Below are 22,532 nucleotides of genomic sequence, written 5' to 3'. Positions count from 1 at the left end.
ATGGAACATGATGAAACTTAGATTTGCTCAGAGTCTTTTTTTTTTTTTTCGGACACACACACTATATTTTATTTTTACAAGAGATAAATAAACTGACACCAAGCATTGTAAATGGATGACCACAACAAAAGCAACAATGATTGCAATTACCAAACACGAAACACACTCACACTATGTCATAATATTGACATTCAGTCCAGTAATCCTCCACTGTAACAGCTCCTTTACTTTGCAGTGAAAATTGATTTGTATACTTTTTGCCTCTGGGTCCTTGTGGGATTTTTTTTTTTCATTCAAACAGAAAGTCACAAAAATTATAAGCATCCTCCTCAGTTCACTTAGTCCCATGTAATTAATTTTTTTATCTTGATCTTTTGTTAGCACTTTTATGAATTCATCAGTTTTCCATTTGAGTTCTGAAAATGCTTATTCATTCAGTTCATCAGTATAGTCAGTTACCAGAAACCTGTACTTGTCAGAGTCTTTTCCATGAATTCCTTGAAGATGAAACCCTTTTATAGGAACATTTTTGCAAAAGCATCAAAGTACACCCAGAACTGTCTGTAAATGACAAAAGACTTAAAAATAACCATGGTTAAAGATTTGATGAAAGTTCATAGTAATGCAATTGACAAGAAAATTTAGTTATTTCTGAGATATATATTTTAAAGTAATAACTACAATTATGACTTATGAGATTATACCAGAACATATAAGATTTTTAGAAATTTCATGTAATGTCTGAAACATTTATATTAACATATTTCCATACAAATAACCCAAAGAAAGTTTAGTATTGTTTTTTTTCTTTGTTTTTTTGTACTGCAGGTTCTTATCAGTCATCAATTTTATACACATCAGTGTATACATGTCAATCCCAATCGCCCAATTCATCACACCACCATCCCCACGCCACTGTGGTATTCCCTCCTTGGTGTCTATACGTTTGTTCTCTACATCTGTGTCTCAACCTCTGCCCTGCAAACTGGCTCATCTGTACCATTTTTCTAGGTTCCACATATATACATTAATATACGATACTTGTTTTTGTCTTTCTGACTTACTTCACTCTGTATGACAGTCTCTAGATCCATCCATGTCTCTACAAATTACCCAACTTCGTTCCTTTTTATGGCTGAGTAATATTCCACTGTATATATGTACCACATCTGCTTTATCCATTCGTCTGTCAATGGGCATTTAGGTTGCTTCCATGACCTGGCTATTGTAAATAGTGCTGCAATGAACATTGGGGTGCATGTGTCTTTTTAAATTATGGTTTTCTCTGGCTATATGCCCAGTTGTGGGATTGCTGGATCATATGGTAATTCTATTTTTAGTTTTTTAAGGAACCTCCATACTGTTCTCCATAGTGGCTGTATCAGTTTACATTCCCAACAACAGTGCAAGAGGGTTCCCCTTTCTCCACACCCTCTCCAGCATTTATTGTTTGTAGATTTTCTAACGATGCCCATTCTAACTGGTGTGACGTGATACCTCATTGTAGTTTTGATTTGTATTTCTCTAATAATTAGTGATGTTGAGCGGCTTTTCATGTGCTTCTTGGCCATCTGTATGTCTTCTTTGGAGAAATGTCTATTTAGGTCTTCTGCCCATTTTTGGATTGGATTGTTTGTTTCTTTAATATTGAGATGCATGAGCTGTTTATATATTTTGGAGATTAATCCTTTGTTGATTTGTTGGCAAATATTTTCTCCCATTCTGAGGGTTATCTTTTCATCTTCTTTATGGTTTCCTTTGCTGTGCAAAAGCTTTTAAGTTTCATTAGGTCCCATTTGTTTATTTTTGTTTTTATTTCCATTCCTCTAGGAGGTGGATCAAAAAAGATCTTGCTGTGATTTATGTCGAAGAGTATTCTTCCTATGTTTTCCTCTAAGAGTTTTATAGTGTCTAGCCTTACATTTAGGTCTCGAATCCAGTTTCAGTTTATTTTTGTGTATGGTGTTAGGGAGTGTTCTAATTTCATTCTTTTACATGGGGCTGTCCAGTTTTCCCAGCACCACTTATTGAAGAGAGTGTCTTTTATCCATTGTATAACCTTATCTACTTTGTCATAGATTAGTTGACCGAAGGTGCGTGGGTTTATCTCCGGGCTTTCTATCCTGTTCTGTTGATCTATATTTCTGTTTTTGTGCCAGTACCATATTGTCTTGATTACTGTAGCTTTGAGTATAGTTTGAAGTCAGGGAGTCTGATTCCTCCAGCACCGTTTTTTGCCCCCAAGACTGCTTTGGCTATTTGGGGTCTTTCATGTCTCCATACAAATTTTAAGATGATTTGTTCTAGTTCTGTAAAAAATGCCATTGGTAATTTGATAGGGATTGCATCGAATCTGTAGATTGCTTTGGGTAGTATAGTCACTTTCACAATACTGATTCTACCAATCCAAGAACATGGTATATCTCTCCATCTGTTGGTATCATCTTTAATTTCTTTCATCAGTATCTTATACTTTTCTACATACAGGTCTTTTGTCTCCCTAGGTAGGTTTATTCCTAGGTATTTTACTGTTTTTATTGCAATGGTAAATGGGAGTGTTTCCATTATTTCTCTTTCAGATATTTCGTCATTAGTGTATAGGAATGCAAGAGATTTCTGTGCATTAATTTCATATCCTGCAACTTTACCAAATTCATTGATTAGCTCTAGTAGTTTTCTGCTGCCATTTTTAGGATTCTCTATGTATAGTATCATGTCATCAGCAAACAGTGACACCTTTACTTCTTTTCCAATTTGTAATCCTTTTATTTCTTTTTCTTCTCTGATTGTAATGGCTAGGACTTCCAAAACTATGTTGTATAATAGTGGTGAGAGTGGACATCCTTGTCTCGTTCCTGATCTTAAAGGAAATGCTTTCAGTTTTTCACCATTGAGAATGATGTTTGCTGTGGGCTTGTCGTATATGGCCTTTATTATGTTGAGTTAGTTTCCCTCTATGCTCACTTTCTGGAGAGTTTTTAACATAAATGAGTGTTCAATTTTGTCAAAAGCTTTTTATGCATCTATTGATCTGATCATATGGTTTTTATTCTTCAATTTGTTAATATGGTGTATCACATTGATTGATTTGCATATATTGAAGAAGCTTTGCATCCCTGGGATAAATCCCACTTGATCGTGGTGTATGAACATTTTAATGTGTTGTTGGATTCTGCTGGCTAGTATTTTGTTGAGGATTTTTGCATCTATATTCATCAATGATATTGTTCTGTAATTTTCTTTTTTTGTAGTATCTTTGTCTGCTTTTGGTGTCAGGGTGATGGTGGCCTCATAGAATGAGTTTGGGAGTGTTCCTTCCTCTGCAATTTTTTGGAAGAGTTTGAGAAGGATGGGTGTTAGCTCTTCTCTAAATCTTTGATAGAATTCACCTGTGAAGCCATCTGGTCCTGGACTTTTGTTTGTTGGAAGATTTTTAATCACAGTTTCAATTTCATTACTTGTGATTTGTCTGTTCATATTTTCTGTTTCTTCCTAGTTCAGTCTTGGAAGGTTATACCTTTCTAAGAATTTGTCCATTTCTTCCAGGTTGTCCATTTTATTGGCATAGAGTTGCTTGTAGTAGTCTCTAAGGATGATTTGTATTTCTGCGGTGTCTGTTGTAACTTCTCCCTTTCCATTTATAATTTTATTGATTTGAGTCCTCCCCCTCTCTTTTTTTTGTTGAGTCTGGATAATGTTTTAACAAAGAACCAGCTTTTAGTTTTATTGATCTTTGCTAGTGTTTTCTTTGTTTCTATTTCATTTCTCTGCTTTGATCTTTATGATTTCTTTCCTTCTGCTAACTTTGGGTTTTGTTTGTTCTTCTTTCTCTAGTTCCTTAAGGTGTAAGTTTAGAATGTTTACTTGAGATTGTTCTTGTTTCTTGAGGTAGGCTTGTATAGCTATAAAATTCCCTCTTAGAACTGCTTTTCCTGCATCCCATAGGTTTTGGATCATCGTGTTTTCATTGTCATTTGTCTCTAGGTATTTTTTGATTTTCTCTTTGATTTCTTCAGTGATGTCTTGGTTATTTAGTATCGTATTGTTTAGCAGCCATGTGTTTGTGTTTTTTACGTTTTTTCCCTGTAATTGATTTCTAATGTCATAGCGTTGTGGTCAGAAAAGATGCTTGATATGATTTCAATTTTCTTAAATTTACTGAGGCTTGATTTGTGACCCAAGATGTGATCTATCCTGGACAATGTTGCATGCACACTTGAGAAGAAAGTGTAATCTGCTGTTTTTGGATGGAATGTCCTATAAATATCAATTAAATCTATCTGGTCTATTGTGTTATTTAAAGCTTCTCTTTCCTTATTTATTTTCATTTTGGATGATCTGTCCATTGGTGTAAGTGAGTGTTAAAGTCCCCCACTCTAATTTTGTCACTGTTGATTTCCTCTTTTATAGCTGTTAGCAGTTGCCTTATGTATTGAGGTGCTTCTGTGTTGGGTGCATGTATATTTATAATTGTTACATTTTTTTTCTTGGATTGATCCCTTGATCATTATGTAGTGTCCTTCCTTGTCTCTTGTAACATTCTTTATTTTAAAGTCTATTTTATCTGATATGAGTATAGCTACTCCTGCTTTCTTTTGATTTCCATTTGCATGGAATATCTTTCCATCCCCTCACTTTCAGTCTGTATGTGTCCCTAGGTCTGAAGTGGGTCTCTTGTAGACAGCATATATATGAGTCTTCTCTTTGTATCCATTCAGCAAGCCTGTGTCTTTTGGTTAGAGCATTTAATCCATTCATGTTTAAGGTAATTATCGATATGTATGTTCCTATGACCATTTTCTTAATTGTTTTGGGTTTGTTTTTGTAGGTCCTTTTCTTCTCTTGTGTTTCCCACTTAGAGAAGTTCCTTTAACATTTGTTGTAGAGCTGGTTTAGTGGTGCTGAATTCTCTTAGCTTTTGCTTGTTTGTAAAGTTTTTGATTTTCCATCGAATCTGAATGAGATCCTTGCCGAGTAGAATAATCTTGGTTGTAGGTTCTTCCCTTTCATCACTTTAAGTATATCATGCCCCTCCCTTTTGGCTTGTAGAGTTTCTGCTGAGAAATCAGCTGTTAACCTTATGGGAATTCCCTTGTATGTTATTTGTCATTTTTCCCTTGCTTTCAATAATTTTTCTTATCTTTAATTTTTGCCAATTTGATTACTATGTGTATTGGCATGCTTCTCCTTGGGTTTATCCTGTATGGGACTCTCTGTACTTCCTGGACTTGGGTGGCTATTTTCTTTCCCATGTGAGGGAAGTTTTCGACTGTAATCTCTTCAAATATTTTCTCTGGTCCTTTCTCTCTCTCTTCTCCTTCTGGGACCCCTATAATGTGAATGTTGTTGCATTTAATGTTGTCCCAGAGGTCTCTTAGGCTGTCTTCATTTCTTCTCATTCTTTTTTCTTTATTCTGTTCCACAGCAGTGAATTCCACCATTCTGTCTTCCAGGTCACTTATTCATTCTTCTGCCTCAGTTATTCTGCTATTGATTCCTTCTCGTTTAGTTTTCATTTCAATTATTGTATTTTTCATCTCTGTTTGTTTGCTGTTTAATTCTTCTAGGTGTTTGTTAAACATTTCTTGCATCTTCTCGATCTTTGCCTCCATTCTTTGTGCAAGGTCCTGGATCATCTTCACTATTATTATTCTGAATTCTTTTTCTGGAAGGCTCCCTATCTCCACTTCATTTAGTTGTTTTTCTGGGGTTTTATCTTGTTCCTTCATCTGGTATATAGCCCTCTGCCCTTTCATGTTGTCTATCTTTCTGTGAATGTGGTTTTTGTTCCACAGGCTGCAGGATTGTAGTTTTTCTTGCTTCTGTTGTCTGCCCTGTGGTGGATGAGGCTACCTAAAAGGCTTGATGCAAGGGACTGGTGGTGGGTAGAGCTGACTGTTGCTCTGGTGGGCAGAACCCAGTAAAACTTTAATCCACTTGACTGTTGATGGGTGGGGCTGGGTTCCCTCCCTGTTGGTTGTTTGGCCTGAGGCAACCCAACACTGGAGCCTACCTTGGCTCTTTGGTGGGGCTAATGACAGACTCTGGGAGGGCTCACACCAAGGAGTACTTCCCAGAACTTCTGCTGCCAGTGTCCTTGTCCCCATGGTGAAACAGAGCCACCCCCCGCCTCTGCAGGAGACCTTCCAAAACTAGCAGGTAGGTCTGGTTCAGTCTCCGCCGCGGTCACTGCTCCTTTCCCTGGGTCCTGATGTGCACACTACTTTTTGTGTGCCCTCCAAGAGTGGAGTCTCTGTTTCCCCCAATCCTACCTATCGAAGTCCTACAATCAATTCCCACTAGGCTTCAAAGTCTGATTCTCTAAGAATTCCTCCTCCCATTGCTGGACCCCCAGGTTGAGAAGCCTTACGTGGGGCTCAGAATCTTCACGCCAGTGGGTGGACTTCTGTTGTATAAGTGTTCGCCAGTCTGTAAGCCACCCACCCACGAGTTATGGGATTTTATTTTACTGTGATTAGACCCCTCCTACCATCTCATTGTGGCTTTTCCTGTGTCTTTGGATGTGGAGTATCTTTTTTTGGTGAGTTCCAGTGTCTTCCTGTCGATGATTGTCCAGCAGCTAGTTGTGATTCTGGTGTTCTCGCAAGAGGGAGTGAGAGCACGTCCTTCTACTCCACTGTCTTGGTTCCTCCTCTCCACAATGTCGCTGAAAGTCTTAAGGATTACGGAGCGTTTAAATCAGCACCAATGCTTCTTTTCACCTATTTCTCCTGTGATGGTTAATTTTATGTGTCATTTTGACCGGGCCTCAGGGTTCCTAGATATTTGGTAAAACATTATTCTGTGTGTCTCTGTGAGAATGTTTTTGGATGAGATTAACATTTAAATTGGTAGACTGAGTAAAGCAGATTGACCTCCCTAATGTGAATGGGCCTCATCCAATCAGTTGAGGACTTTATTAGAATAAAAAGGCTGAATCTCCCCAGAGTAAGAGAGAATTTCTCCTACCTGACTGACTTTGAAGTGGAACATTACCCTTTTCCTGCCTTCAGATTCAGACTGAAACCTTGCCTCTTCCTGGTTCTTGAACCTGCTTGCCTTCCAAGTGGAACTACATCATCAGATCTGGGACTCCAGGTTGCCTGCTCACCCTGCAGATCTTGGGACCTGTTGGCATCCATAATCACATGAGCCAATTCTGTATAATAAACATCTTTCAGTCTCTGGGCTATTCAGTTTGCTCAGGCTGCAGGAGCCAATTAGGAAGATGCCTTCCTTGACTCTCGTCTGTCCTCTCCTGCAGCTAAAGCCAAAAGAAAAGAGGTAATTTCACGTAGAGTTTGAAACCTTCTCTTGACTTTTCCTGCTCAGAAGCTTTTTCTCAATGTCTTCTGCTGTGTTCTTAGTGTGAGTTCTTTTTCACACTGCTGTAAGGGATTTAACGTAATTCTATGTGATGTGGAACCCTCAGCACCAGGGGCAGCTCATCCGGTTGAGTTAGGGTACCTGACGGAAACAGTCTCCTCTTTTCAAACATGATTTAACTTTTTTGTCAGAGTATTTTATTATTACATTTAAACATTTTAGCATACATTTATTTAATGTGTAGACTCTCCCCCCTCCTTAAAAAAAGGAAAAAAGAAAGCAAGGATGGAAGGAAGGAAGGAAAGAAGGAAGAGCGGAAGGAGGGAAATGAACACAGACTTTCAAATCAGTCAAACTCAGACATGAATCTGACTCTTAACCTGTGCAGTTTAATAGTTCATTTTTCCTATTAACCTATGATCTGCTCCTGCAACTTCATCTTTATATAAAAATTACACAGGGCTTCCCTGGTGGCGCAGTGGTTGAGAGTCCGCCTGCCGATGCAGGGGACACGGGTTCGTGCCCCGGACCGGGAAGATCCCGCATGCCGCGGAGCAGCTGGGCCCGTGAGCCATGGCCGCTGAGCCTGCGCGTCCGGAGCCTGTGCTCCGCAACGGGAGAGGCCACAGCAGTGGGAGGCTCGTGTACCGCAAAAAAAAAAAAAAAAAAAAAAAAATTACACAGAGGTTCAGAATGACTCTCCATGGAGAGTCAATAATTCCAATTAGACTCCTGATCTCTGGGAGCAGACCATTTATTTGTTTGTAACTTAGTTACAATTCCAAATATTTTTAGGTCTTGATTTAAGCTTCACTAAACTGAAGATTTCATAAACTAGGAAAAAAGCCTTGGTATTATGATTTCATTTTATACTTTAATCCACTTGTAACACTGTATTATAACTTGGCATTTTGATATTTTCATGTTTTGATTTTTTTAATCTGCATGCAAACAGATTTTATTAACATTTAAATAGGATGACTATTACATAGAAATACATGGTATTTGAAATGCTTTTCATAGGATCAGAATATTTATTTTAAAAAACCAATCTCTATAAAGATAAGGACAAAGTATTAGGCAATAGCCAAGATGTCTTTGTAAATCATCAGTAGTATTTTGTAATTAATTTCCCATTCATAATTTGAAATTGCCTCTTAAATAAAAGGAGTAACAAATCAAAAAAAATTACACAGAGGAAGTGGAGAATGAATGATTAAATAACGAATGAAAAAAACATGGATATCTAAAAGGGTATAAAATGGAATGTCATAAAGTGGGGAGGAGAGAAAGATTCAGAGAAAGGACACATAAAATTCGCTGATCTTCTGTATTTTTAATGAGAATTTCCTTATCCCAGGGGATTATTATAATGAGTAAATAAGATGATTTAGGCCGTCAATTAATAATAAAATACCTAACCTTAATTTCACACTTGTATGTCAGACAGTAAACTAAATATTTTACATGTATTATTTTATATAATGCTCAAGACATGCCTATGAGAGGGGCTATTTGTTAACCCCACTTCACAGTTGTGGAAACTTATAGTTAGAAAGGTTAAGTAATTTGCCTATAATTTTCAGCAAGTAAGTGGAGAAGCTAGAACTTGACCCTGGTTTTATCTGTCTCCAAATCTGGACTCTTAGTTATTATTTCAACTGCGGTAACTATTATTAGTACAATTTAATATGTCTCTTCCTTGGCAGCTTTGGTGGGAATAATGGCTGGTGAAATCTCTTTGCAAATGGCTCTAGAGTCCAAGTGGCTTTGGCGACAGCAGCAGGATGGCAACACTTCCTTCTGCCAAGAGAAGCCCCACCGACCCTGACCCCTTCCTGGTGTCAGAGTATCTCTCCACATCTCTCACTTTGAGTTAGGTGTGCTACCTTTCTTGGCATATTGCCTGGTCTACTATTTGGTACTAGAAAAGCCCTTTGATGAGATAAATTTAAGAGCCATTTCTCTAAATGCTTCATATAAATCAGCAATGGCAAAGATTCCATATTTGTGAACTAAGTTATAGTTTCAGTAATGGAAATTTCAGCAAGTTTTCTCATCCTTCAACAAAATACAGATGATCCTCAGCTTATGATGGTTCAAATTATGATTTTTTGACTTTAAGATGGTGCCAAAGTGAAATGCATTCAGTAGAAACCAGACTTCAAATTTTGAATTTTTATCTTTTCCCAGACTAGTGATATGCAGTACGTTACTCTCTCATGATGCCGGGCAGCCGCAGCTCCCAGACAGCCATGTGATCACTACTGTAAGCAATCAATACTTTTACAACCATTCTTTACCCATACAGCCATTCTGTTTTTCACTTTCAGCACAGTATTCAATCAATTTCATGAAATATTAAATACTTTATTATAAAATAGGCTTTGTGTTAGATGATTTTGTCCAACTGTAGGCTAAGGTAAGTGTTCTGAGCATGTTTAATGTAGGTTAGGTATATTACATGTATTTTTGACTTATGACATTTTCAACTTACAATGATGTGTTTATCGGGATGTAACCCCACCATAAGCGGAGGAAGAGCTGTAATCCTAAATTTATCATTATCAGGATTAAAAATAAATGGATAACTGGACCGCGGTCTACCTGCAATAGAGTCCCAAGAAATGTGACAGTAAAATTTCGCCTATAATGTAAATTTTTCTATTCACAATGATGCAAAATTAATAGCTGGTGCCATCTTTACAGAGGAATTTCCATTTAGTTCCCTTTTGATGGGCATAGTCCTTCCTTCCTGTATCTGTCCCATCACCCAGTGACACCCGATTTTTCCCTTTCAGATATTCAGTGGTTTTATGGTTCATTTACTTACTCATTCAATCATTCAACACCCTTGGGTTTGGTGCTGTGCTGAGCACTTGATAGGTAACTAGTTTCTGCTTTCCAGGGACTCACAGTTTAGTAGAGGAGATACATGCATACGAAAATAATTGTGATACTATGTCCTAAATGAGATATAAAAGAAATGGAAAAATTCCCAGAGCACTGGACCCAGAGGCATAGCAATATTTTGTCAGGGAGATCAAGAGAACCACAAAGAGGATGACGATTAAGCTGGTCCTGGGAGAATGCATCTGATTTCTTCAAAGGGAGAAAGTTAAAGGTGAAGATCGTTCAAGTCAGCATGAGCAAAGACATGGAGGTATGAGGTGTACAATGTTTGGGATATTGGGACGGACATCACATCATCTACCTCTGAGAATATATATGCACGTCTGTTTTGTTCTTTATAATGAAACCATCTGTTCATTGATGCCCTACCTCCATTTTGATGGATCTTCTCCTTAGCTTAGTTTCTAAGTCAGATTTCTTTTTCAAATTTTGGGCTTTGAAATAAATTTAGCAATTCCCCAACAACATTTCTTTTCAACTGAATGGCATAGAAAAGACTAGAATAAAGCCAAACAGAAAAATAACAGAGTGCATTAACTGAGGAAGGTAAGTACTGTTTTGTGAACCATGTTTTGGTTGTGTGTCTGAGTGTGTTTTTATGTGTCTGTTCCATAATGTATTTCTTATTGTGGGTCACAATAAAAAAAGTTTGAAAGCCACTGAAGTAGTAATATTTTCTATTACTTTTCATTGCACTCATAGTATCGGTTATGATTAAACCTTGAGTCCAAGTCAACCTTGATTTTTAATGAAGTGACAAGTGACACAGACTGACCTCATTTATAAGCCTGGCACACAGGCAAGCATCTGTTTTACTGAACTCTAGTTGCATTTAACCAGATGAAATTATTCTAACTTGGGGATGAAACCATCATTTATAATGTTATTTTAACATTATTTTTCTATTCCAAGTTCCAAACTATTAAATTAAAGACAATATATAAAAATCTAACCAATTAGCAGTAAGCTTCTTAAGAGATTGGCTTCTTCTATAATGGTCATTTGTTCATTCAACAATTATTTACTGAGTGCCTACTCTATGCTCAATGGTATTTTAGATACTGGAGATGACAGTCGTGTAAAAGAAAGAGAAGGTTATAAAAGTAAAAATATTTTATCTTAAACATTCATATTAAGTTCGAGCTTCTTGCATGATATAGGATGGCATGATATTTTAATAAAAGATTTTAAAACAAGCCACACAAATATTTGGAAAAATAAAAAGCACTCCAACCTACACAAGAAAAATCACATAACAGGATATATTTCATAGGATATTTTAAAACTAGACAAGATAGATGGCATATTTCATAAAATGATTTCAATCTATCCCCTGTATAAAAATTAGAAGACATATGGTCATATATAACACACAGTTTGCAAAAATATGCGTCTTCCCAGTAGGGAACAGATATCTGTGCTACTGTTGTGTTGTACTTATAAAGTTTAAAGTTCTCCGTTGAGAGTAAAGCAATAGATTTTTTAAAGTTGCATATCAAACTGAGAGTATATCTTGAATTTTCCCGTGAAATTTCTCCCATTTAATTCATTCTTTGGAGTTTTATACATGAATACTGATAAAAAGTAATAGCATTGACTTTTTATCCCTAACAGTATTTGTAATTTCCATACTAGGACTTATAAAATCCATTTTGTTTGCCTTATGAGATTTAAAAAAATTTATTTCAGTGTAAGTCAGCTGAAGGCCTGTATCATGGGCCAAGATGCTAGCTAGGTAGGGAAATACCAACATATTTTACATCACTGATAAACTATTTCAATAAAACATAAATAAATGTTTTCACTTATTACATTGCTTTATGCATTTCTTCAGCACCATTACATGTCTTCATGCTGCTTTCTGTAGCATTTTTCTCACTTGCTTCTAAAGCTATCACTTGCCATCTTTAAGTGCCCTTTCAAAGCTATTTAGGGATATAAGAATGTCTTGGTCACCCTTGGAAATTTATTTTACTTTAATCTAGTGTCTCTTCCCACATAATTTATTTCAAAATTCCTGATAATCTCCATCATCTATTGAAGGTTTGTCCCACTTTTCAGAATAAGTGCATTTATATTATTTCCATGAGTGGGGGGTGAGGGGTGAGGGTGAGGAGAGGCTAACCTATAAATGAGGAAAAAAATACTTTTATTGCTCATTTTAAACATATATATTCATATATATACACACATATATATATTTACATTTAGAAAAAGGCACAGTTCATATTGAAGACAATGTTGAAGGTTTAGAACACTGAAAAACATAGTAACCCAGGAATTCTTAATATAAAGTCTTCAAAACTGTGATAACTTAAAAAGGAAAACAATACTATGTTTTCTTTAAATTTGGCTTGACTTTTCCTTTTTATGCCATTATGTTTCAAGAATGTATTTAGACATTTTTCACCCCATTAGGTGAGGCATTCGCTTCCTTCACCTCACATCAGGGAGGTTATCATTGAGTCAGTTGCACTATGGTTTCCTAAGACAAATATGTTTAGGTTGAGACCAAGGCAAGAAAATTCTTGGATGAAAAGATTTTCTGACAAATTTTTATAAGTGACTGATTGGAATACATAAGTATAAATTTGATTTTCAAAAACACAAAATAAAGATCAAATGGAAATTGTTACAAATGCTGAAAAAAATTTAAATGAAAACACTACTTTGCTGCCTCTTCAGAAATCTTTTGTATTACTTCTCTTTTGTCACCAAAAGAATACTCAGCACAACTCATAGATGCTAAGGGAGAAAATACATATTTCTCCTAGTGTTATCCTTTTGGCTTTTGCTAAAAAGGAAAGAGGATCTGATATAAGGCAGAATTTAAAATTAAAAATACCTGGAAGAAAGGGGCATGACAGGGAGTAATTTGAATGATTATGTTCTCCCAAAGCTTCTGGAAGCCTTCTTATTTTCCCAAACTGGGTTTAACATTGTCCCTTAATCAACAAAAATAGTCTTTACACTTTGCTTTTTATAATGTCAATATTGAATAATGTGACAAGAATATTTATATAGAAAGAAGAGGAGACTATGAGCTTTTGAAAATCTAGGTGTTAAACTTTTTGAACTCTTATACCCTGAAGATATTGAAATTAACATTTATTGGCTGATGATATTTTGATCATGAAGAATTATCAAGGATGTTTGATTTTACTTAAATTTTATAGGTTCAGAATCTAAGAGTTCTTTGTTGGGCCTGTAGTAACACTCAGATCTATCTGGTTAAATTTTGAAAATTTTTATTATCAGAATGATTGCTCAAATTCATCAGTAACCTGTTCTGTATGTTTTGTTGTTCTCGTTGATGTATATCTAAGCAGTAAGATAGGCCTTTTTATAATGCTGTTTCTCCTTAAAATGAGGAATGGCTCTTTTCCCTTTCTTCCGGGAAGCCTAAGGAGGAATATGGAGCTAACTGCAGTACCCAACTGAACTAAAATAAAAAGCTTGGAGTTCAGCGCCAGCAAACTTTTCCATCTGTTTTCTTCCCTTCTTCATTATTTGCACCGCTACTACAACCAAAGAACTGATGCAGTTTCTAGCTGTTTTAGAGCAAATAACCATTTCCAGATGAAAGCAATAAGTACAAAATGCATTTTTTCAGTTATATCTAAAATTACCCACATCAGTTTGCTATTATCCATCCACAGGTAGTTTCTATTTTGGGGGCGGGGTTGGGGGGAGGCTGGGCTGGGTGTGTTGGTACATTGCTCACCATCTTAAACATGATATCCAAGAGAGGACTAGAATACCTGTGCCACACGATCATTGGATAGAAATGCTTGTGAAACTGATGAACATGGAAACGACAACAACAAAAAAGTATGATCATTTTCACCTACACTCCACGGAAAGTAGTAACCTGAGGCGATTAGGACACTCAACAAGAGGTCACATGTCTATTAGAGGTGAAGCAGACACTTGAACATCTGTCTGCTTCATGGGGAGACTTTTCGTCTCAGAATACATACCCTAATAAACAACAGTTGGAGAAAATTGTCTATGACATTCAACATAATACTGAGCTGAGGCTGAGAGACGGAAGGGTGGAACTGTATTTCCTTTTGTAAAGCGAAAACAGCCGTGAAATACAGCCTCTTCTAAAGTCTGATATTTAAAGGGAGTTGTAAGAAATCAAATTGTTAAATTTTAACGAAGAGTGGCCCAAGTTACTGGCAAGCTCACGCCTCCGAGTCTGCAAAATCACTGACCAGGAAAGCAAAACCTTCCCAACACCCAATTTTAATATTGTGCTAAAGCCACTGACTTTGTTAAAACCTCCGAGTTAAATATGATCCCCTCCCCACCGCTCTCCCCCGCCCTTTAGGTTAGTGTTTGGGGGACCGGGAGGGGGCCGGAGCTTGGCCCCAACCTCGGAATTGCTGCCAAGGGCTTGTAATACAATCTCTCCCCGTTTGAAGGGTAAATCAGTGTCAATTGCGTTTGCTGTCCACCAGAAAAAGTAAGCATTTTACTTCCGCTTGGTCTATGTGGACTGATGAAATGTAGGAAATCTGTTTCTGGCAGGGGGAAAAAATCGTTTTCCCAAACAGCACCGAGAGGAGCCATCAGAGAAGTATGAAGAGGGGCAGCGCGGCTGGAGCTGCTGCCGCTGCCGCCGGGCTGGTGGGGTGCGGAGAGCGGCTGCCGCAGGACCCGCGCCGGGAGGGGGCCGGCCCCGAGACGCTGCAGGAGCCGAGCCGGGAGCCCCGGTGCCCCTGAGAGCCGCCAGCAGCCCAGCTCCGGACGCGGGGGTGAGCAGGCGGGCGGGCCCCGCTCTCCGCCGCCGTTGCCGCGGCGTGAGCGCTCTGCAGCCCGGCTTGCGGAGCCCCGGCCTCTGCTGCACGGCTGGCGGCAGGGGAGGGGGGCCGTCGTTGCCAGTAACGTCGGGCACGCGGCTGGGAAGGGTGGAGAGCCTCGGACAGCCGGACGGGCTGTGGCGCTCGGTGTGTGGTCACTGCAGTGGGTGACTCTCTGACTCCCTGGAAGCGACCATGTGTTCCTCATCCCTATTGTGGAACAGTCCAAATGACCGCCGCAACGAAGAAACCCGCTGGGGCGGCTCAGCCAACCGGGGACAGGAGTGAGGATTTCTCATTAGCACAACGATTGTAAAGACACACATATGCATTTCGTGCAGAGGGTCTCTGTCTGCATGCTCAGCGTTGTCCCTTATTGAGGAGAGGAAAGCGGAGGGGGGATGGTCTTAATGGATTGATCCTTATTGCTTTACTTGAGTCAAGGAGGCCGGGAGGGGGGGAAAGAGCACGACACGCGTGATTTGGGGTGATGCTGTCTTCCACTGATGAGTTTGACAGAGTCGAGCTTTTGCTACGTGAATAAACAAACGCTAGGCTAGCCTATGAATCAACCCCCTTTGGGGCGATTTTTTTTGCCTGGTATTGTTCTTCTCGTCCAAAGAGCAAGGTTTTGGAATCTGAAATTATTTGGGGAGCACAGGAGCCAACTTGGCTTTGGAGGCATTAACTATTCTGGCAAGATTAAATTCTATCAGCCTAATAAATTGCCATTAGCCTAGTCCAGACATCCGAAGTTTCTACTGTCATGAATAGAGGGGAAGCAAAAGCAGGGGTTAACAGATTCTGTCTTCTACCTTTCAGTACAATTGGGGTGTGTGTGTGGGGCGGGGGGATTGTCCACTTTCCTCCAGTTAACCTTTTTGCAAATCAAAACCTTTCCTCTCTCCCACCTTCTTCATCTTCATCCTCTTACAGTGACGAGTTTGCAAAACTTTACTGTCTCTCTTGTAAACTCCTCCCTCTCCCCAAGCACCCTCTCCTACAAAGCTAGATCAACTATGGGAGATCTTATGCCCAGGAAATAAGATCTGCATGTGCACAGGAACACCCATTAGGCCTCCTAGTGTTAAATAAAGGCTCAGACAGGTCGGAGGTGCCAGCCAGGCAGAGGAAATCCACCTTTTCTCCTCACCTACCCCCTGAGATTCACAGAGACAAGGCTGAGGAGGCCTCTGCTCACTGGTTTTCTTCCCTAACATCTTAGCAGTGTGGATGCTGATTAACTCCAGCTGGATCTGGTTTGCCCAGCCTGTCTTTGAAATTGATCAATGAGTTCCTTCTCGAGGAATGCTCCCCCCTAACTGTGGAGGAGGAGGTGGTGACTGTGGCAGTCCTCTCCAGCATGGGCATCTTGGTTCTCAGTGCCTAAGACAAGGTAAGGGACAGATATCTGAGGCATGGGACAGGCAGCCTTTGCAATGCACCTTGCAGCTTTAGTACACGGTTCCCTGAGTGGGCTCTGAAAGGGAAAGGTAGCTTGTATTTCAGCCTGTGTGCTACTGAACTTGGGGCTTAGTTCTTCATTTTAGTGTTACACACCATACTTTTGTGATGTGGACTGTGCTTTGCTGGGAAATAAACTCACAAGGCAAAATTTATTTCATCTGGTGCAAAAGGTACTGTGATTGCCACTGAGTGTCCTAGTATCTTGGTAAGAAATTTTAGTTAAACTTGCAGGTATGGAAGAATGTCAGGTCTTATATTAATCCTAAGTATGTTATGCATAATTTTAGAATTTTGCTTCAAGCCTGCTTTATATTTATAGACTTCGGGAGCCTTTGGAAGGCCAAAGTTACCTTGGTTGAAACCAAATAATGAGGCTCTAACAGTTTGTTTGCAGAGGGAGTTGTTAAAACTGGAGCTGATGTTAAGGTAATTTTGGTATCTTTGTGGTTTTGATATGGTGGCACAGAGATCCCGCTGTTTCTTTTAATTTCTCCTGGACGACTATCAAGATTTTCCACTCAGTGTTTTCTGACTAGAGAAAAGAATTGGAGTAAAGGTAGAAAATATCTCTTGGCAAAAAGAGTAAGATGCTTGTGTAATTTTTCTGTCCTAAATGTTTTCAGAGTCAAAGCAACTGAGTTTTTGCTAATGCTCTCCCCTTACATGAGAGTACATATACATTCAACAGAATGTAGAACTCTGCTAGCTCTCAACTACACTATAGTTACGTAAAACAGAAATCTTTTTATTGCAAACAACACACACATGGACACACACACAACAACATCTTCTTATGAATTAAGATTTACTTAATCAACTTAGGTTAAATTTTGATGTAAGTCCTCAAACATCCTAATCAATTAATGGCTTTCAGGTGATTTTCTATTCAAATTAAGTTTGAAATTAATCTGGTAGGGGTCTAGAAACCTGAGCTAAATTGTTTGGAAGAATAGTATAATTAAAAAAAAAAACTTAAAAATCTCTAATGCCAAGAAAATATAAGAAATTAGTTCCCACTCAGTCTTAATATTTTGGTCATGATTTGAGAAGGAATTATTATTGTAGGTATACCATCATTTGGTTCAAGACAACTCATCATGGGGCTGCAAAATAAGAAAAAGATTCCTGGAAGAGAGTTAGCATTCCTTGAGTTTGGGCACCAGAAGGGCTGAGTAGGGTACTTTTAATGACTAACTAGACTTGTTACTTAGGCCAAAATGTCTTAGGCTTCCAGTCCCTTATTAATAACCAGAAATTTGGCTGGTAAATCTTCTAAGGTCCATTTGAGTTTAAAGATTTTATTATATAATTAGAAAAACTAGTAACGAGTGTCATTTTGCCTTTACACTTGGCGCTTTTTAATTTCGGACAAGTTGCTCCCCTTAGCCAGAAGCAGAGGTCCATTTACAAGATCTAGAATTACCTTTCTGATTACATTTTGGACTTTTATTTTCTGTTCAGATTCTTAGGTTAAGATTTTACATTCATGACATTGGTTGAGAATATATAGCTTTGTAGATATATTATCGGCCAGCCAAAGTGAATCACATAGGCGTAAAGAACTCAGAATGGTGAAAGAGCCATCTAGAGCTATCCTTGGTTGTTAATTCTTTGAGTCTAGTTTAAAGATAGCATTTTCTCCTTCCAGATTATGGAAGGGTGTTTGGCTTAAGGTGTTTTTTTTTTTTTAATTGTAAAAGACAGTGTTATTGGCCTATAAACTTTGTTTTCTTAGTTGTTTCACACCCATAGCACACAAAACTGACTAGACAGAGGGGAGGTCGATGCTCTAAATCAGAACAAAGGTGACCTTTAGTGCAGGGACCCTTGACTGTGGGTTCATTAGCACTCTGTTTTAAATGGCCACAGTTAGGTGTCTTTGTGGGGGGGAAGGGTGTGGTGACATCCTTTCACATTTATTTTGAGAGGCATGGCATTCCCCTTTCTTAATAGCTTATGAGTCTTTGATGCCAAAATGAAGTATAATATGTTACCAAAATTTGTTTTTAAAAACATGTAAACTACCCATCTTGGAGTTCAGCATTTCACTCATCATCCTGGGAGTTTCATCCCTCTCAATATGAAGAAAACTTGGGATTTTCCATTATTTATGGTTTTATTTCATCAATTCTTTATCTGTTTTCATTTCTCCCCCTGGCCTTTGCCATTTCTTCGTTATCTGGAGTTCTACAAAATATTCCTATTTTTGTTACAGAATTTCTTTTCTTTTTAAAATAAGTCAGTGGAAGCTTTATTTTTGCATATTTCCTATGGTGATGATTTCAATTTAGCTAGTGTTTGTTGAATGTAAAATATATGCCAAATACTGACACAAATATTTCATCTTCACACGTATATGTGAGGTGTTAACCTCCATTATACATACTGGAGAACTCAAGTACAAAGAGAAAAAGTCATATAACTAGGATAGAACAACTACTAAATGGCCAGGTAGTAGAGCCAGTATTTGACCCCAGGACTCCTGATTCCAGCTCTAATATTCTATTATTCACGCTTCTTAGCAGAATTTCATATCAGACAGTAGTGATATAATGTTTATCATTTTATTCTTATTTTTCTGTCTTTCCAATTTATTTTCCATGCAATATTGCGATACTTTTTTTATAATATGGCAACGAAGACTAGAGATAAACCAGAAACCATCTTGGTCGTAATCGAAGCACACCTCTAGGTGGTGAAAAAGAATACTTTTTCCTCAGAGTCAAAACTATGTCTTCAACTGGGATTCTGGAACAACAGACTAAACAGAATCTTTAAAACATGTGATATTGTACTTATGGAGTCATTAATTTTTTCTTCTTCCCCTGGGCTGGTTCAAGTCTCATCATATTCATAATGGTTATTCCAGAATCACTTCTATGGAAAGAAAGAAAAAAATACACGCACACACATTCTTTGAAGAATTCTGTATTAAGTTTCTGCATGTTTTTCCCTTTAAGTTTTATTTTTCTGAATTCCAAATCCTGAGGGTTGAGTTATCCATTTTTAGATAGACCCATAAAGCTTGGAGAAGCCATAGTCTGAAGAAGGCATACAAGCATTTGAATCCTTACTCCTTTTTTCAAAGCGATTGGCTTTGCTTAGTAATTACTGAAGTTACTTATCAAGCTTTTTAAATATTTAGGTTGTATGAATTTTAATAGTAACATCTTTCAGTATTTAGATATGTTATACAAAAAAAGAAGTTTCTCTTTCTCCAAAACCTATTTTTTTTCTTCAAGTCAGTGTATCATTTCATTTCCTGTCTTAAAAGCTACCCCTTGGTATCTCTGGTGGTTTTCAAAAATGTTTGAATGAATTCAAAAGATCAGAAATGACCTTTGTCTTGTAATTTGTTCTTTGTGATCTAATTCAACTCATTCAGATGGATTAAACATTTGTTGAAAATTATAAAAGGTTTATAATCCTGTAGTGATCTTTTTATCTGGGTAATATAAATTTATTTGACCTTTGTTCACTGCAATTTAATCATTTCATTTGGAAACTGCTTCAACATGGGGTAATTCACACTCCAAATTTTGATCCGGCTAGCTGGGTCCATTTTCATCTTTTCTATTCATATCTCAGCTATATTTAAATCCAAGACCACCATGTAATGACTTTCAGCTAAACCATAGAGTCATGCCAAGTTTGATGGTGATTTAAAATGTGAAAAAAGGATCAGAAGAATTTGGATCAAAATCCTAATCTTTTTCAAAAGGGACTTAAACAGAAGAGTCCCTTAAACAGAAGAGTCCCTATCTATGACAGTGACTTAGGTGTCTACATATTTGGCATATGTTTCATTGTTTAACTACTATCAGATGCTAATTACCCACTAAGCCTTCTTTCTCCTACCTTTGCCTCCTGGGAAAATATAACTCTGTTCTTTCTTTTTTTTCACTTTACATATAATTTTGATTATATACAAAGCAGCGTAAGAAACATTGCTTAGTTATTCTTATTGTTTTAACTTAATGATCATCTGTAAATATTAGAAGATAGTTTAAATTACATTTCTGGCAAAATACAGGACAGACTACATGAGAAATAAATGTGCCACTGTCAAGGAAAATAAAAACTTCACTGTTTAGAAGCATTGAGGGGACAGATTGTGTCCCTCTGGCTCACTGAAACTGTTACATGCCATTAGGCTTACTGTAAACCATCCCTTGATGAATTCTTTGCTGGACAATGAGCTTACGAATCTGAGGTGTCTTCTTGCTTTTACAAAGCAAAATAGGACTCTGATGCTTAAATGGAAGTTGCAGAGAACATAATAGGATGTAGGTAAAGTTACTGAACTACCACATCTCACTTTCAGGAAAGTAGCGGGAGATATTGTGTCTTGAGAAGAAAGGCATTTTAGAGGTAACCCTTTTAAGATTTCAATTAGTTATTTAAATGTATGAATCATGTGCTTAAATGTATTATTGCTTAAATGTTTGTTTCTGAGGCTAGCTAGCCTGTAGGAATCCTAACCAACTACTGGGAAATGTTTTGTTTTCCTGGGGTTGGACCTATTTTTTAAAGAACTGGGGCAAAAAATGTTTTAGCCTTCTGGTTTAGTCACAGGGTTTGGAGAATCTTTAGGACTTTATATGAATAATGTCATGATTAACTGCAAAAGAAAATAGACAATTGTGATCTTCTGGTCCCTGTAATGACAATTTAGTAGCATATGACAAGGTATATTAAAATGTTTCACATTTTCACTAGTTATTACTTTAGATGACTAGATATACAGAGATTTATGGAAGGTGTTTTCAAAGAAAACTTACAGTAATTTTTTTCTGCAAAAATTACTTCAAAGCATAATTTCTCTGGAAATTAAATTGTCTGTGCTTTTAAATTATATATTTATGACACTTTTTAGGTGTTTAACCATGCTCCCAGCAGTCTTTTCTAATGCTACAGCAAAATGTTTGTGAGACTGTCACATTTTACAGTTTTCTGAACACCAATGTCTTATTTTGTTTAAAAGCTGTCTTTAAAAGACAAAAATTAACCGAGGCTAAGAGAATTAGTTTGAGATTAATTGGAAAAGAATGCTATGTAACGTTTCAAATGATAAAACTGACAAGGATATATCAACTTATACTGGTGAACTTAAAATACCATTAGTAATAAATATAGCTGAAAACCCCATTATATCATATAAATCTTACTTTTGTCATTTGCAAACATCTTCACTTTCATTTCATTCAGTCATAATGCATTTGGTTATTTTATAGTCACTATTTGCATACAGAATGGAGTTCTACACATAAACTTATGAGTTTATTACCTTCCTGCTCCAATATTACATCTGTAGTCTTAGGTCCTATAAATAATGCATACAATAGTACTACATTTAAGGCCAAGTATATATTCATACATCTTTTCTGCAACCCACATAGAAGATTGTGTTACTCATAGGTTAGTGAAATCATCCCTTACTGTGTAGATATAAGATATGTAATGTAATTACTTTTTTGCTAAACATGAATACAAACAAACCCTAGTATGCAAAACATACGAAGTGAGAAGGTACAAAGTATGACAAAAGAAAACCTGTGATGATATTTATTAGAATTACGGTGTAATTCCTGGGTTATAACGTGGGTTCCTGATGACACTATTTTGTAAAATGTGTCATTCTGAAAACAGTAATGGTCTTAGAGTAAAGACCCAAGTTCAAGCCTGACTCTGCCGTGATCTAGCTATATGATCTTGGTTGAGTCACCCTTCCTCTTTGATTTTGTTTTCATTAACTGTAAAATAAGAGAAGTGTAGTAGGGACTCTAAAAGGATGCACTCCCCCATGTCCCACCCAATTCTCTAAAGTAGAAGTGCATGATTACTTGGCCATCTGCAAAGAACCAAGGGCTGTGCTTAATCTCATAGGTAATAGTTTTAAGAGTAGTGGTCATATGTTTATAAGAAATTTTGCAAATACTGTCATTGCTAGTATTCAGTCCTAAAATTCTGTGGAAATCGATGGCTTCAAAAATTAACCCAAACAATGGGAGTTTACAA

General features: G+C 37.4%; 1 protein-coding gene across 9 annotated transcripts in view; it reads left to right on the top strand.

Moving 5' to 3' along the window:
• The window catches only part of GAS2 (growth arrest specific 2), a 159,494-nt gene that overhangs the window by 25,251 nt on the left and 111,711 nt on the right, over positions 1-22,532 (top strand). For 7 of the 9 annotated variants that reach the window (XM_060159511.1, XM_060159508.1, XM_060159509.1 and 4 more), the window contains exon 2: positions 9,520-9,595. The gene's annotated coding sequence lies outside the window, so the exon portion shown is untranslated. Of the gene's footprint in view, positions 1-7,013; positions 7,285-9,519; positions 9,596-14,804; positions 15,003-22,532 lie in introns of those variants that run through there. The other 2 variants (XM_060159505.1, XM_060159507.1) reach the window with 2 other exon arrangements.

Source organism: Lagenorhynchus albirostris, chromosome 9, assembly GCF_949774975.1.
Source record: "Lagenorhynchus albirostris chromosome 9, mLagAlb1.1, whole genome shotgun sequence".
NCBI lineage: Eukaryota > Metazoa > Chordata > Mammalia > Artiodactyla > Delphinidae > Lagenorhynchus > Lagenorhynchus albirostris.
This window is presented reverse-complemented; position numbering and strand designations above follow the sequence as displayed.